The sequence below is a fragment of the Lactuca virosa genome, chromosome 4 (assembly GCF_052849685.1).
Source record: "Lactuca virosa cultivar CGN04683 chromosome 4, Lactuca_virosa_CGN04683_v6, whole genome shotgun sequence".
Classification (NCBI taxonomy): domain Eukaryota; kingdom Viridiplantae; phylum Streptophyta; class Magnoliopsida; order Asterales; family Asteraceae; genus Lactuca; species Lactuca virosa.
In genome coordinates, this window is record NC_136429.1 from 107836976 (window position 1) to 107849308 (window position 12333).

The 12333-nt window shown below is 38.2% G+C and overlaps 1 pseudogene; it reads left to right on the forward strand.

Moving 5' to 3' along the window:
* The first annotated feature begins 2134 nt into the window (after positions 1-2134).
* LOC145104885 (putative 2' cyclic ADP-D-ribose synthase BdTIR pseudogene) lies at positions 2135-3367 on the forward strand (annotated as a pseudogene).
* The last annotated feature ends 8966 nt before the right edge of the window (positions 3368-12333 follow it).

Consider the following 12333-nt stretch of genomic DNA (forward strand, 5'->3'; position numbering starts at 1 on the left):
AACAACAAAGGAGCAAGGGTATATTTGTCCAAAATATCCACCGATGAACTAACACAATAACATATAAACCATAATCAAGACGATCCAGAAAGCTGCACGCCTTTGATATGGTCTAAGTTCAGGGAGCAAGTTAGGCATGTCATCCATTAGCATCGGGTTATCAATGCAATTTTTTTTACTAAAATTAATAAACATATAAACCAGAATCATCTAGCATCAACACTATGCGCACCCACATTGAGGTTTTTATTGCTTCAGAAAAACCAGATACATCGAACCTGGATGCTTACCTATTTTCATTTAGTTCTAGCCCAATCTCCATGTCTTGAGGTACCTTATACCATATCTAGCCTCTGAGGTAGTTACTTCTGGGCCTAGCCAAGCCATGACATTCATCATACTCTTCTTCCATCTGCTACAAACTGATACACAAAAACAAAGTACACTAAGATGTATGACAAATAGACATCACACCAACTTCTAAAGGTGATTGGTGAGACAAACCTTTCGGTTTTTGCTCAATTAAGTCGCCATATTTGCAGGTAGATATCTCAAAACAAAATCCCATAGAGAATGCAAAATATAGGGATGAAATGATAAAAGAGTCAGGATTTCTAATAACATTGGACGCGACAGGTTTGAAATCGAAGTGAAGTAGACTTACTAAGCTCGGTTTCTTTTGAGCCCACACTCGTTGGATACGTTGGTTGCAGAGACCAACCTTCAAACCATCTATTCAGCAGTTGGACTTCACCAGCGAATGTAAATGGCGATGCTAAATCGGTTCCATCAGAGAAATCGCAAAATAAAGGACCGATTAGCAGTAGGAATTGAGAGCATACGAAAAAGACGACGAAAAGGAGGAGACGGAAAATCGAAGAGTCAATTATCGGTAGTAACAATAGCGAGAGACCTGGGAAGATGTGAACAATCATTGTTACAAAAAAACGCCACGATTAGGCAACAAATTAGGAGAAGAAAGAAGCAAGTAGAACGATATCTGAGGTTCCTCTGCTACAGCGCTACCGTTGCAATCGTCGGAAACTCCTTATACACTTTTGTTGGTTAGTGTGGATGAATGGGGATGGCCGGTGGCGGTACCAGAGAACAATAGAGGTGGTGGAGTCGGTGGGTGGATTAACCCCGGGGAAATCCAGAAGGTGAGCGAAAGGTTAACTGATTCATAGAATTAGCAAGAGTAAGGCGGTGAGAAGTAGAGCAGATGCTATCGGAGAAGATGGTGGTGACTTGAAAGGGTTACGGCAGAATCCGACAGAGCAGGTTGTTTCTAGGGCAGCGGTGTAGGGAGCAGAGGGTAGAAGAAGGTCGGAGGAAACTTGTATGTATGCATAGGGTAGAAGGTTGGCGGTGGAGGGAGTAGAGGGTAGAGTAAGCATCAAGGAGTGCTCTATATTTGAGTAGGTGACACCAATCACATTGCTATTGCGGTACAGTAACGGTGGAATACATAGATCGTTGTAATTGTAGATGCGAATCACAACCGGTCAAAAGGTTATTCTAAAAAAGAAAAAGAAAAAAAAAATCGCCCAATCAGTCATTGACAAAAAAATAACCCAAAAGACCAAACATATAGTAAAAAATAACCCAAAAGAGAAATACGGAAAGAAGGAGGAAAATAAACAAAATAATAGGAACTTTACATTTGTTAAGTTTGGACATTTTTAATATATATATATATATATATATATATATATATATATATATATATATATATTAATAATTAACGAATAAAATTATCCTTTCTACTTTTGAGACGAAAATAGTACCGATGATACTAATAACATTCTTAGTTCTATTTTAGTATGTATAACTTTCATCTTCTGTTTAATATATGTATTTATTTTATGATCCGTGTTTGAAGGGGTTAATACCAAAACAGTCAAAATATTCGAACCCTTTTATTCTATAACTATAGTATTTTCCACTTTCCAGGTCTAAGTACACATCTAGGATACGGTTCTCGTCTTCGAAAATTCAATATTCAAAATCTATTTTCTTTCTATAAATGCCCATTTCCGCATATCAAATGCTAATAGTCTTGAACATATACACAGAATATTAAACTCCCCAAAGAACAAAGAATAAACTCTGAATCTCAGTTTTAATTTTCTCCATGCAACGTTCAATTTCCTCAACCAAGAATGTCTACAGTAATCTCCTTCACTACCAGAAACCACAAACTGCCGCCATGATCACACGACAGCAGCCACCTTGCGATGTTTTCATTAACCATCGTGGAATTGACACAAAGAAGAACGTCGCCGGACTTTTGTATAATCATCTCATGAGGTTAAGATTAAGGCCTTTCTTGGACAGCAAGAATATGAAACCAGGCGATAAATTGTTCAATAAAATTGACACTGCAATCAGAGGATGTAAAGTTGGGGTTGCGCTTTTCTCTCCCCAGTATTGTCAATCCTATTTTTGCTTGCATGAACTGGCTCGTATTATGGAGGCAAAGAAGAAGGTTATACCTGTTTTTTGTGATGTTAAACCATCGGAGCTTATGATTAAGGACAACTGGAGGTGCCCAAAACACGAGCTAGATAGGTTTCAGTCGGCTCTTGAAGAGGCTAAGTACACCGTGGGCTTAACTTTCGATTCATCAGACGGGTAATAAACACTCATATCAGTTTTACTGTTTTATTTTATAACAAGTGACAAAATTTAAACAAGAAAATACAAATACCTTTTTTCATTTCGATTTCATTCAATTCAGAAACTAGGTTTTTCGAGCTTTATGCATGAAAATAATTACATAGAATATAGTCCTTAAAGTGCATTAAGACTTCTATAGTACAAGTCACAATCATGGGAACATTGGATATGCTAAGTAGCTTTTGCATGCTATAGACATTGATGCATATCGCATGAAATGATGAAATATAGAAATGATACATTCCTCAAAATGAATCCGGGTTTGTACATTACAGGTCACATGCAATGCACCAACATTTTGGGAGCTTCAGATCTTTAAAAATAATACAGTAGAAACGCATAAAAATAGTTAATTCTTAAGATGCAACTACACTTGTACATTACAAATCATGTATGTATCACAAGGGCAATTGAGGATGGGTATTCCCAACATTCTACGCATACGTTTCATTAATATTAACCTACTGCTACATTATAAAAAAGTATTAATTAAAAAAATATGTATATACGATTACATGCATATAAATTAAGATGCAACATAGTAAGTATCTTATGATATGCAAGCGTTTTGGAACTAACTACGTTGGTGTTAAATGTATGCAGGGACTGGCCGGGATTTTTAACGACAGCGACCGAAGCGATTCTTGAGAACTTGATAGAGGTGGAAGAGGAAGAGCAACAAAAATGAACTGGAGAAATTAAATGATAATGCAAATACTGAAAAATTCAATTAACCAAGCATAAAGTGTACAATTTAATTTAATTTAACTTAACTTTCATATAACATAAAAAAATCTAATTAATCAATTCATTTAATTAATTTATTTATTCTTTTTGTATATTTACATAAAAATACAACTGTAATGTTAAAAATCCAAAATCTTGTAATAATTTTTTTCATGGCCTCTTCTTTGATTCGAAATTGTGATTGTTCAATAAGAGTGCAAAAGTGCACTTGTCGCTTTCATGTAAATCTTCGATAATCAAAGATATATTGGAAGTGTTAAATTATTAGTTGAATTCGTTTCTCTTAATTCTAAATTTCTTAATTCTTTGTTTTATCTATGGTTATAAACATGGTTCTAAAAAACGCGTCATGACGTGCCATGGCGCGAGTTGTGGGGTAGCCGTTACGAAAACGTCGAAGGCGTGTTTGTTAAGCGTGACGTCCAAATAACATGTCAAGGCGCGTCTTATCGCGATATGGCGCGAGTTTTTTTCAAGGCCCGGGTTTTTTTTGTCTTTTTTTTTTTGATTTATTTTATCGAGCCTAAAATAATTGAGTTTTTGTTAACTTTTTATATTAAATACTAATATAACACTTCTAAAAACTTGATATAATTGATAAAAATCAATAATTATATGATTTATCTCTTTTAATATATATAAAATAATCACGCCTTGAAAAACGCGATGGCGCCAATGCTTGTCATGACTTAACTTTTACCTTGCCGCCAAGTCACGTCTCACGTTATTTAGAACATTGGTTATAAATAACGTAAGACGTGACTTGACGACATAGTCAAGCCTCAAGCCTTGCGAGCCATGTCGAACAAAATTTTAATATATTTTATAATTTTATATATATGTCTATATATATTTACTATCATCCAGTTATATAAAGAAGCCATATATTAACAAAAACATAATGTTTTCACATATGAATACATTTAATCTAAGATATAGTCACCGATTTACAATCATACTAAAAGTTTATAAAAATGTTATCTTTCAAAAAGTCAGTGAACATTACAAAAGCATGTTAAATCCTTAGATCAAATCTAAAGAGAAAAAAATCCCTTTTGTGGCGACGGAGGTTCACCCTCGATGACTCTGGGTACTCGCAAAGCATGTCAGAACCTCGGATCCATAAGAGGCAAAATAATAAAATTAAAAAAAAAACATATTACACAAAAAAACACTTCTTTTCCCGCCTTACCACGTTATTTGGGTGACAAGCCTTACAATGCCGCCTAGGTCCTTTTCGGGAACCGACTTGGCGCCGTCATGGCGCTTTATTTAGAACCCTGGTGCTTTCCCACGAGGAAGAATTTGTGTGAAGCCATTTAGATAGATTATTGACAAACACGGTCACAAATTGTGTGGTGACTATTTCTTTTAGTGTCAGACGCTTACATATTAGCCATGGAAGTATTGGATACTAATCCAATACACACAACAAGAAATATAAACAATAACGACATACTTATAGTGACAACAAAGACAATAACAATGACACTTTTCTGGTAGGGGTGGCAAATCGTGTCATCGTTTCGTATTTTTAGCTAACACGACACGACACGAATTAATTTTACCCAACCTGAACAAGACACGACACGATGTCGTATTAGTTTTCATTAACATGAATACGAAAAAATAAAAAACACGAAAAACACGACAACACAACAACACGGCAAATGTTAACAAAAAAACCATTTCCATAATAATGTCATCGATAAGTTCTTGCAAAAACTAAGGTTAAACACAAAAATCACGAACTTAATGACAAAAAACAACATAAAATCACATCAAATAATGCTAAATATCTTCAGACTTGTGACTCCATCACTTCATGTGCATCATTTCCCTTGCTATCCAATTCCATAATATCTAAGATCTTGTAAACACAACTCTTCATCACCTATAAACAATAATAAACATATTATAAAAGTTAAATCACTTTATACAAATGTTTCAACAAAAATAACAAACTACCTGAAATCCCAAACAACCAATCTTTTGAACAAATTATAACTTTAACATTTTTATGTGCCAACGAACTTCGAAATTGATCAAGAACACGACCACTGTAACATCCATAAAAATCCAAGCCAATTTAAAACTTTTTAAAACACTTAAAACCATTCAGATATTACAATTTGTTTTCAAAATAGTTAAACATCAGAGTTCCCAGAAATCCAAATCATAAAATGTGAGGAAGTGTACGGTCACGCCTTCGCCTTCCCGCGGTCATCCGTTGTACCTGAAACAATAATCGATAAATGTAAGATCGAAGGCTTAGTGAGTTACCCCCAATATACCCATACACACAACAATACACATATAATAACAAACAGCATACTATGGGTCCAATCAACCATCGGGTTGGAATACCCCAGGCCCTCAACCATCGGGTTGGAATGCCCACATACTACGAGTCCAATCATCCATCGGGATGGAATACTCTCGGCCCACAACCATCGGGTTGGAATGCCCACATACTACGAGTCCAATCATCCATCGGGATGGAATACTCTCGGTCCACAACCATCGGGTTGGAATGCCCACATACTACGAGTCCAATCATCCATCGGGATGGAATACTCTCGGCCCACAACCATCGGGTTGGAATGCCCACATACTACGAGTCCAATCATCCATCGGGATGGAATACTCTTGGCCCACAACCATCGGGTTGGAATGCCCACAACCAATCAAACATGTGCACATATAACAGATAATCATATAACGGTCTATAAAGACAACATACTAGGGTCCATTCATACTCGGGATGGAATACCCTCAACTACCATAACAAGCATGTGCACACATAACAGGTAATCACCCAACCGTATACAGACAGTTCGACCAACTACAGGTCTCCAAGCATAACCACATCCTATCTACCAGGATACCGATCTAACAGATCATACTAGCATATAACCATCCTATCTACCAGGATACCGAGCTAACATATCACAACAATAACAATTCCAAATAACAATTCAAAGGGTCGGCCTTGGTGCCTTAGACCCTTAAGTATAGTGAGGATAACTCACCTTGCAATGTCGAACGTAGTGATAAAATCCAACTCCCGAATCACTGTCACGAACTCGACCACCTATAACCTCCATAGTACCAAGTCCATCAGAATCCCAAATTACCAAAATACCCTTAAAAGTCCAACTGGTCAACCCTTGGTCGAAGTCAAAGTCAACGGTCAAGGTCAACAGTCCATGTTGACCTAACTCGTCGAGTGCAATATACTGACTCTTCGAGTTCCTCCAGAACTCACAGAGTCATAAAACCCTAGTCTACTCGCCGAGTTTCTAGGCAACCCGTCGAGTTCAAGCGTGTCTAAAAGTCGGGGAAACCCCCTTTGACTCATCGAGTCGTCTCTCAGACTCGCCGAGTCCATGCAGAAACTATTCTCTGGCAATCTTCATCCGACTCGTCGAGTCGACCATGCAAATCGTCGAGTATCATTCAGTCCATCACTCATTCAGACGACTTTAAGCTGCTCCAAAGCTCTAAACAGTAGATCTATGCTCCTAGGTTGCTGCTATCACGTAAAGTTGCTAACTTTACGTGCATGCAAGGTTCTATGAAGTTAAAACACTCATAAATAGCATTAGGAGAAGGTTTTGGATATAAAGGAGGGCTAGGGCTTCATAAAGCTTGAGCCTTTATGTCCATAAGGCCTTGGGAAGTCAAGATCTGAAACTATGCCCTTGTGACAAGCTCAAACCCGGATGTGACCCCTTCTTGCCCTAGAAATGACCATTTCTTTTACCAAAAAGGGAGTTCTAAGCAATGAAATGTAAAGGTGGTAGCTTTATACCTCAATCTTGCTGTCACAACACTGGGAAGGCTAGATCTACAAGCTCTTCCTTGTTCCAAGCTCTTAACTCCTCAAGAAATGCTCCAATACACTCTCTTTTGGTCTCACACACTCAAGAGTAGAGGCTAGCTAGCTATTAGGGTTTCTCTGGACGTGAAGGTGACAAAGGAGGCTGAGGAGGAAAGTTAAGGACCTTTAAATAGGGTGCAAACCCTAAAAATTAGGGTTTTCACTTTCCAGCACCTACTCGTCGAGTCGGGTCCTCCAACTCGTCGAGTATGGTCTAAAAACCACGCGGATGATTTGGTCTCTACTCAACGAGTTGGCCTATCAACTCGTCGAGTCGCCTTTAAAACTTGACTCTTGAAGCTTTAAACTGATATCGGGAAAATCGGGATGTTACAACCACCATTACTAAAAGCTGACTCGGATGCTACAGTGGAGACATGGATGCTTAAAATATCCCGAGCCATGGAAGCGAGTTCCGGATAACGATATTGATGAGCTTTACAAAAAGAAAGAACATTTATATCTTCTGTAATATCACTTCTTGGCTCATCTAGGTACATCTTCGGTTGTGATTTTTTTAGACAAAGCGAACTCCTTAGTTTTATAAACTGTCAACTCCTATAAAATAGAAAATTAGTTAGTGCAAGTAAAAAATCTTAAGCATTAAAGTAATAAAAAATAATTAAGTACTAAAACAGCTTCTGCTTACCTGTAGCATTTCTCTTGCGCTTTTGCTAAGAATTGTGTCATTCTTTTTGTTGACACTCTTACATGAATAGTTTGTTGATATGGTTGATGTTTTGTAAGGCAATTCAGTAACGTATTCACTAAAGAGATCATGTAACTTCTCCCGAACACGATCACTATGCTCACGAAAATTACTTCCATAGAGTTTTTTTGTAAGTAAACTCAACATAGTGCATCTTATATCGTGGATCCAACACCGCAGCCATCACCAAAATAGGACTATACCCAGATTAATATTTTGAGAACTTTGCATACATTTGGCAAGCCATATTCTTCATAAACTTATCCGAACTTTCCATTTCTTCTCTTAAAGTTTTTTCAACCGTGAAAATAGAAGGAAAATATAAGTTTGATGTGCAATATTTATTTCCAGAAAAAATGCATGTAACTTCATAAAATACTTCCAAGAATCTGAAAATCTTTTCCAATTTACCCCATTACTCATTACTTGCACAATCGAAATAATTAGAATCACTTAGTGCTAATCGAAAAAAAGCACGACGATAAAAAAGAGCACTTTCGATCATAAGAAATGTATGTGACATCCCTATTTTCACTGCCAGAAAAGACCGATTTTGTTTATGCTTTATAAAAATCAGAGTACTTCTTTTAATAAAAATGTTGCGGCATTTGTTCCCAGTAAAACATGATAAATACGTTATCAAAGCATTTCCGAAGAAATGTATTTTTATTCATTTTTAAAACATTTGGGATGTCATTGTCAATACATAAACATAAGCATAAACAGAACTTACATTCATTTACACTAGTGATCTACATCCCTTTAAACCTCTCAGTGTAATGTAACTTCATATCGACACCTGTGATAGAAATAAACTGCGGTGGGTCAGGTTGGGAAACCTGGTGAGTACATAGGGTTTTCAACCCACAATAATATAATTATTATGTTTAAACATCAAACAATCAACCCAATTACCCATCCCCATTATCTTTTTTCCTCTTAAGGATCTACCCTAAGAATCAACTATTCCTCGTTCATTCATTCCTAAGGATCATCCTAAGGAATCGGCACGAAGTCCATCGTCACCAGGGTTTAGGCACTAAGTCTGCATAGTCGCCAGGATTTATACAACAAGCACTAAGTCCGCATAGTCGCCAGGGTTCAGGCACTAAGTCTGCATAGTCTCCAGGGTTTATACAACAGGCACTAAGTCTGCATAGTCGCCAGGGTTTTGGCACCAAGTCTGCATGATCGCCAAGGTTTAGGCACCAAGTCTGCATGATCGCCAGGGTTTAGAGTACACCGGGTGAACACATCGTTCACAACACCTACAGGTTGCGAGCATGCTAGTGTTCCACTGGACTGTCTAGAATAGTCTGTGGTTGTCATCCATACTCTGCTAGATGACGGGGCCAACATTTGGGAACAAGGCTTCTCACATCGTCCACCTCTCCCCTTACCTCATGGTCTATATCACCTCTCAACTCATCATCCAACTCTTATTTCATCTACCAATGTTTTACCCAACATATTATGTAGATATAAATACATATACAGTTTAAATCATATAAAACTTGTATAAAATCGTTCATCCAGCATAGATAGCAAGTATACAGATAATATGCACACATAGCACGTAGTTTATAAAAATACTTCATATCTATGTGTAAGATGAAAGTAACTTTGCACTCACCTGTTAAGGTAGTGACTCGGAACTCGGACATCGCTTCGTTATCCCAAAATAAGTTTTCCCTTGACAAAACCTAGTATCAATACCACTAGGGTTTAGTGCAACGTTAACCGCGACTAACTAATAGTCTAGCTATTATTATTATTATATAAGTGTTAAACAACACTCTATATAACTCATAATAATAGCCCAAATAATTATTTTAAGGACCTAATAACATTACTATAATTATTTAAAAGCTATATTAAAAGTTTCATAGGCGTAGCTCACTTACAGCGGATTTTAAAGAAAACCGGGCTTCACTTGGAGCAGCGTTTCCGAACCGAAACACCCTTTTTCTCGGGACTCCGGGAGCCTCGGGGCTTCGTTTGGGTGCTAGGGGGCTTACCTAGGCTTAGGAGGGGTTTAGGAACCTTTAGAGAGAGAAAGAAGTTAGAGAGAGAGTGGATTTTGGGGTGACGAGAATGGCAGCCTCGGCCCTCTATTTATAGTGCTGGAACTTCGGACTACGCTGGGTGTAGCCTTCGGTTACGCTGGGCGTAACTCGGATAAGGTTGCCAGCTTCGCACAGCTAGCTCGCACTTGCATCGGACCCATATAAGACCGAGGTACGCTGGGCGTACCCAACCTCGGAAGAGGGGCGTAGAGCGAAGGCGACGTGTCTTCATCTGGTGCGAGGCCTGATCAGCGATGAACGGCCCTTATGCTGCCACGTCATTAATCTCGCAACAGGCTTCGCAAATTTGAGTTCCAACTTCAAAAATTCGTATCTTCCTTATACGAGTTCCGTTTTCGACGTTCTTTATATCCACGCGTAGGCGGGAACGTACTCTATAACATTCGTTTAGACTCCGTCGGCTATCTTTGATTTATTTTAAATTTATATTTTTAACAGGCCGGGACAGGATTGGTCCGTTAAAAATTCATAACTTCTTCATCTGAAGTCCGTTTTCGTCGTTCTTTTTATTGTTACGCTACTATTAACAAGATCTTCGATTCTCGTTTAGGTTGTGTCGGCTAAAAATTGCTCGATCTAATATTCGAACATCGGGTTGTACACCGCTAAGCCGAAATTTCGAAAAATCATAACTTCCTCATACGAAGTCAGATTTGGGCGTTCTTTTTATGGACGCTCTCGGTTTAACGTTTTCTACGACTTTCGTTTAGATGGCTAAGGCTAAAAGTTGCTCTATCGTAAATTCACTATTTACGCTTCCCGGTGTCGTGCCGGTTTTGCCGTAAAACTTCGACGGGCCATCACTTCTTCGTTATAACTCGGATTTTGGCGTTCTTTATATGTACGGAACCCTTGTAACATATACTACCACTTGGTTAAGATTATTCCTTCTAAATAATCTTCCATCAAAAACTCATTTTTGATGCTCATTGTCTCTAAATTGACTTGCCCGGATCTACGGCCGTTACAATTATCTCCCCCTTAGGATGATTACGTCCTGGAATCATCAACGAGACAGGGTTGTATAATGACTCCTTACGTTATCTCTTCATCCTAGGTAATAACCGTAACTTCTATGTTGCCTTGAACGAGTATTTAACTCTTGGACTCCTTGACTGCAGGCGGTGCTCGATCTTGCACCTGCTCCGTTAGACTCCAAATTATGGCCTTTAAGTCACAATCTCGATCCTTACTGGAGACTCCTTCTTCTTCTTAAGATAAGTTCTTTTATTACTACAATGGATCGATGTGTCATATTCTAATGACCTATCATCGTAGGTTGCAACGCTTAGACTCAGTCTCTTAGAGTTAAATTCCAGAACAAACTATACCTTCCTTCATGTTCTAATGTGATATAATCACATCTTAAAAGGTAGCATTCCTAGCTACAAGAAACTATCACGATACCTCTACTGATCGTTTTGATTGTCTTTCACTTCAAGTTTCTAGCTTAAGTCAGATGCTACATCGAACTTGGTTCTCTGAACCATTTAACAGACTCGTCTTAGTCGGACTCAATTTGATATGACCGCTAGGCTCGGAATAACAACAATCTTCTTAGTCATTACGGAAACAATGGTAACGACATACTTGAATAAAATGGTATCAATTACTAGCTTCTTGGTAACCTTGTGACTTTCCCTGATCCAAGCGTGAGTCATGTGCTTCCGGCAGTATAGGACTCTACTACCATTCACACCTACTCATACTCGTCCCAAGTATTGTCTCACAGTTTTCCAAGTTACCATACAAGAAGATCACATAACAATTTAACACACCAGATAACAAAACAAAGGTTTTATATTATTCCTTGAAATGATTACATAGGTGTTCAAGTTTACCTTAAACCATGCCTCTAGTAGGCTACATCATATGATACTATGGCTACTGCATAACTCAATCTTCGGATACGAACTCCTCATCCTCGATTTCTAGCGTCGTTTTCTGCCTCGTCGAGGATCATGTGGAATGCCCTTGGCATTGGTGGCGTTTCTGGCCTTGATGCCTCGTTTTTCTTCGGGCAGTCTTTAGAAACATGCCTTTCTTTGTTACATCTGTAGCACACCCTCTTGTTGGATGTACACTTGCTGGCGTAATGCCCTGTCTTTCCACATTTGTAACAAGTCACCTCCTCGCTATATTTCCCGAAGTGTTTCTTTTTACACTTCTCGCACCACTTAGCTTCACCTCTTCCTCCTCCTTCAGTCTTCGAGAATTTCCTTTCTTTG